This window comes from Nicotiana attenuata, chromosome 4, assembly GCF_001879085.1.
Source record: "Nicotiana attenuata strain UT chromosome 4, NIATTr2, whole genome shotgun sequence".
Taxonomy (NCBI): domain Eukaryota; kingdom Viridiplantae; phylum Streptophyta; class Magnoliopsida; order Solanales; family Solanaceae; genus Nicotiana; species Nicotiana attenuata.
In genome coordinates this window covers 4,839,959-4,846,034 of record NC_031992.1, presented here as the reverse complement: position 1 = coordinate 4,846,034, position 6,076 = coordinate 4,839,959, and positions in this window count along the sequence as shown.

Here is a 6,076-nt window from a genome sequence, read left to right as displayed (position 1 = left end):
TTCCCGTAAAATTGGAATTTGTTAGAACTTCATTCTTTTTTCTTCCATCTCTTTTTACAAGCATAGTTCTAATTCTTATTTCATATTTAAATATATCTCTAGCATATATATTTATTTATTGTCATAAGAAATTATTTGTTATACATCTTATTCAACGAAGGAAAATAAATTTTTGTTATACACAAAGAAGAAAAATAAAGTTGTAATATATATTCTGGTATACACATTTATTATTTGATGCGTTCTACACTATTATATACAAATAATATAATTATTTTTGTGCTATATACTTGGATATAGAGACAATAATAAATTATAGACATACAAAGAGAGAAAATAAAATTTTGATATACAAAAAGAAGAAAAATGAAGTTGTGATACACATTTTGACATACCCATTATTATTGTGGTGTACATTTTGAGATACGCATTATTATTGTGATTTATATTTATTGGCTACCTGATGCCAGTAAATAAAAATAGGTTATTTCTAGCGATTAGTAGGTTAGAGTTGATACACAACGCCAAATTCCCAAAATAATAATGGGTTGGGCAACAATTTTATAGATATGTCGCCACAATTCTAGACTGTTTAACTTCGTGCAATTGTTAGCTGATTATAATGATGGTTGAAATAACAAAAGTATTTTTTTCCCTGAGAAAATATAAAGGTTAAGAAAAGAATTCAAAGTATATATATTGGCTGTATATCCTGCTGAATAATGTGAATTCTAATAGCAGCCTCAAGATTGCTAATATCATTTTGAATAGGCAAAATACATACTTTACCCATCGAGCTTGTACCCAAATTTCTCTTACACACTTCTTAAATACGGGAATAGTATTACACACCAAAACTTTTAAAACTGTGTCAATTACACACCTCTTTTGTCATGTGTCACACGCGTGTATTACACATGAAAGAGGCGCGTGAAAACTGAAAAATTCATCTGAAATTAAGTTTTTCTTTTATTTTTTCCTTTTTTTTAACTATTTCCTTTTTAAATTAAAGGAAAAAACCATGTCTTCTTCCCCAACACCAAACCCCAGGGTTTTCTACCCCCCCCCCCCCCCCTCCCGCCCCTGTTTCGTCATTCTTCCTCAACTCCCATCCTAGTTTTGTCTACCCCCTCATGTTTCCCTCTCCAACCCCCATGACTAAGAAGAAAAAGAAAAAGAACAAGAAAAGAGCAATTCGGTCTTGTAAAAATTATCATTAGTGACCTTTTGAAAAAGCTTGAAAAGTTAATCGGGTCTTGTTGATTTTGGTGTTCCATGACCTAGAAAATTAGTTTGAATTCGTGATTATTGTTGATTAAAAATTTACTAAAAATATACTGAAAATTTGGTGATTAATTTTGATAAAATTTAAAAAATACCATTAACAAGTTTGAAGCTTTGGTTTTGAGATTGAATTTGAAATTTGTATAAGGATTTGTGATGGATATTATTAAAACTTGTTAACAATTGACAAAGAGTTGAATCTATAATTAGGGAAGAAGGTGTTTGTGGTGGAAGGGTTGGTGGTAGTATGGTGGTGGTGGAGAAGATGATGGGGTTGGGAAGATGAGGAGATGGGGTGGGGGAAGAGGTTTTTTTTTCCAGTTTTTCTTTTTCGATTTATGACACGTGTCAGATGCTGATTGGCGCGTGTATAGCAATCTTTAAGCATACGTGGTCAAACACCGAAGTGGTGTGTAATTGACACACTTTTAAAAGTTTTGGTGTGTAATATTATTCCCGTATTTAACAGGTGTGTAAGAGGGATTTGGTGACAAGGTCGATGGGTAAAGTATGTATTTTGCCTTTTGAATATCATCTGAATGTTCTTAAGGCCCAATTAGAACATCAAGCACTAAATCAAGTATTATAACCAAAAAGCACTTCTCTTTTCTTGTGAAAGGAAGTAATCGCGGGCGGCCCTTGCATAAAGCAAGTAAAGCAACCACCTTAGGCCTCATATTTGTGGGGGCCCTATTTTTTGTCACACCTAATAGATTATGTATAAGTTTTAAAAAGAGTTCTATAAAGTGAAAAAGTTTTATTTCTTTCTAACAAATATAGAGAAGAAGGATTTGCAACTGCTATAATTTCTACCAAGGAAATTGCACTTGAAATGGATATCGAACCCGAATTTTATAAGAAACGTATGATATATAGGAAGTAACAATTTGATGCGAATATTGATAATGAAATCTCAAAATCTTTCGAAGAGTCCTTTAGATTTGATTACTTATACATAATAGACAAGGCTATTTTTTCACGTCAAAATAGATTTGATCAATTCGAAGCATATGAAAATATTTTTGGTTTTCTATTTGGTAGTAAAAACTAAGATCACTAGATGTTGGAAATTTGAAAAAATATTGCCTTAATCTTGAATGTTCCTTAAACATAATAATCAATTCGATATTGATGATTTAGATTTATTTTCTGAATTAAAAGTATTAAGAAAAATAGTACAATTAGAAGATAACAGGTTAATTGATATACTTAATCAAATAAAAAGATTTAATTATTCTCCAAATGCTTAAATTGCTTATTGAATAATGTTCCTAACTCAAATTACCGTTTCTTCAGCGGAAAAAAAATTTCAAACTTAAAATTGATAAAATCTTATCTAAGAACAACAATGTCACAAGTAAAGTTAAGTGGATTCCGTATATTATCAGTTGAGAAATACTAAGAAAATTAAATAACTATCTATCTAAAAAAAGCTAAATATCAAAAAAAAAATATATTAAAAAGTTAAGGCCCCTTATAAAGTTTGGCTTTAGGCCACAAAATTTGTTTACGGCTGAATTTCGATCGAATACATATTATGTATAATATTTACCCACGTGGATGTTGAATTCTATTCTTAGTTTGTGACAAATTTAGCATAAAAAGATAGATATGATTGTCCGCAAAACAAAATGCCATTATTTTCGGCCCATGAATAATTATGTGGGTGCACAAAAATAGGGAGAAATTTAAAAATAGCCAGATTTACAACTGGTCGTTCAAAAATAGCCCAGTTTCAAAAGTAATCGAAATTTAGCCACTTTTCATGTAAAGATAAATCTGAGCAAAAACACTGTTCAAAACCCGGAAAATACGCCAGTATATTATGCTGGAGTTCCAGCATAAGTATACTTGAACTCCAGCATATTATACTGGAGTTCCAGGATAAGTATGCTGGAACTCCAGCATAATATGATGGAGTTTCAGCATAAGTACACTAGAACTCCAGCATAATATACTGGAGTTCGAGCAAGTATACCGGTCCAGCATAATATACTGGAGTTTGGAGCACCGGTGCTCCAGTCTCCAGTATATTATACTGGAGCCAGCAAAGTATACCGGTCCAGCATAATATGCTGGAGTTCATACACAAGTGCACCAAACTCCAGTATATTATGCTGGACCGGTCTCTGTTCCAGCAAAATAGTGGCTATTTTTCATTAACTTAGTAAACGCTGGCTATTTTTAAATGACCAGTCCGAAAACTGGCTATACCGTGCTATTTTGACAAAAATATCTGAAATTAATTTGAATAGTTACTTTCATGTTGGCTAAAATTTCAATATTATAGACTTTGACTTAAATGGAAATTTCAACTACGATTGAATAAGTTTGAAATGGAACGTCGGTAGGCATGCAAAATTTATTGAATTTAAATTCAATAAAATAATTTGGACTACTTTTTAAATTCAAGATATATTGGTTTAAATAAATATTATGGGCTAATATAATTGAATTAATTATGTAAGTCCAATACATATGGATTAAATGAGTATTAAGTTTTAATCCATTGGGCTGGCATGATTTCATTGGCTCTTTATTAAGCCCAAGATGCCATCTTCCTAGAAGCTCAGTTTGGTGACACGTGTCAAATGATGTGGCATGCCAAGTCAAATAGAAGAGCCAATGAAATCATGCCACGTGTCAAAGTGACAAGGCATGCCAAGTCAAATTAAAAGGCCAATGAAATCGCGCCACATGTGCAAGTGACATGTTCTGGCCAATCAAATGCGGCATTGTCACTCTTCAATTTGATGGTCGGAAAGAGTTTGTTCTCATCACAACTCTTCCCTCCCACAACTATAAATAGGGGTCTTCATAACTTAAAAAATACCAGAAGTTATAACAAGAAGATACAAGGGAGCTCGTGGATCAAAGGCCACAATTCTCTGCAAACTGCAAGTGTTCAAGCATTCAAGCACTTCAACATAAATTGAAGTATTCAATATCAAGAACGAAGTCAAATCAAATATAAGGCGTTCAAGATCAAGGCTACTTGTTCGTGATAGAACTCGTGGCAACCATCAAAGTGTTCGCGACGGATAAATCAAATTCAAATTAGGGATCAAGCTCAAAGGCCCTTGAATTTATATTGGAAAAGTAGAATCAGAGGATTCATAAAGATTGTAACACTTATATTGTTTGAAATCAAATACTACGATTGTTGCAATATTTTTCGGTCTCGAATATTTTCTTGATGCAATTTATTGTCTACAAATTCTGGCACGCCCAGTAGGACAATCTCTACCTCTCATCTAAACTTTTCAATCACCAAAGTTCAAGAACATCGAAATGGCTCTTCAAAGAAAATCAACTCCAGTTTAACTTCCACCAAGGCTGCCAATTCTATGCTGATGTGAAAAACATCCTCGATGTTACCTTTGGAAGCTTTGGACCAGTTACGAGGAGCAAAGCAAGCTCGTTAGGACAACAAGAATCCCAAGTGCCGTCCGTATCAACCCCTGTTTTCATATCTTCATCCTCAAAAGGAGCAAGATCTTCCACAATTGCACCCGAAGGAGGAAGCGATGTTGCTGAAAAGATCAAGAAAACTCTTGCTCTGCTTGACCTCTCCGGATCCAAGAACTCTGCTGTGAAGGAAGATGATGATGCTTCAAGTCATGGATCCTCCCCACTTACACCACATAGCGTAAGCCAATCGATGATCAATCTATGTGACAATCCATGCTACTCTCCATCATCCACAACAATCATGCAAGCAATGGTGACGGACGTTTCATCAATGGAGGAGCAACTAGCAAACTTGACAGAAGCAATTGCTAGCTTTACCAAGTGCATGCAAAATCAAGATGCTACAATTGACAAGCTAACATATAGGGTAGGACTCTTTATGGAAGAAGAATCCACCCATGCACCTAGCAAGCTCCTAAAAATTCCAGAGAGTAATTCTTCCCCAAGACAAGTAGCATCCGCCAAGGCTATCCATGTCTCATATGATGGGATGATTCTAATCGATCAAAAATAAGTATGAAGTTACTTCCAAGTCCTCCCTTATATACGCAAAACCGTACACTGCAAGGGTCGACATGTTGAAGATGTCTGCTGGCTATCAACCTACAAAGTTCCAACAGTTTGATGGTAAAGGCAATCCAAAGCAACATGTGGCGCATTTCGTTGAGACATACAACAATGCTGGGACTTATGAAGATTACCTCGTCAAGCAGTTTGTCCGCTTGCTAAAAGGAAATGCTTTTGATTGGTATACAGACAGGGAGGTGGGATCTATTGATAGCTGGGATTAACTAGAGCAAGTGTTTCTCAATTTCTTTTATAGCACAAAACGCACTATGAGCATGGTGGAGCTTACAAATACTCGTCAACGGGAGGGTGAACCAATTATTGACTTTATCAATCATTGGAGGAATGCAAGCCTCAATTGCAAAGACAGGCTTAGTGAAGCTTCTGGCATAGAGATGTGCATCCAAGGCATGCATTGGGGACTGCGCTACATCTTGAAAGGTATCAAGCCTAGAACATTTGAAGAACTTGCAACTCGTACCCATGACATGGAATTGAGCATCGCCTCCGCTGGAAATGTGAGGCTGCCTATCTATGAACCTCGCAAAGGGAATGACAAGCAAGAAGTTAGGAAATGGAGAAAATACATACCCAAGTCTGAAAACAAAGAAGCTATGAATGTCAATACATTACTAGTGAAGTTCACGACGAAGGTGAGCAAGAAGCACAATATGAAATCCACTTCTTTTCAAGATAAGCCAAGTGGAAAGTCGACTCTAAAAGGAATGCAAGAGAAGGAATACCCATTTCTAGA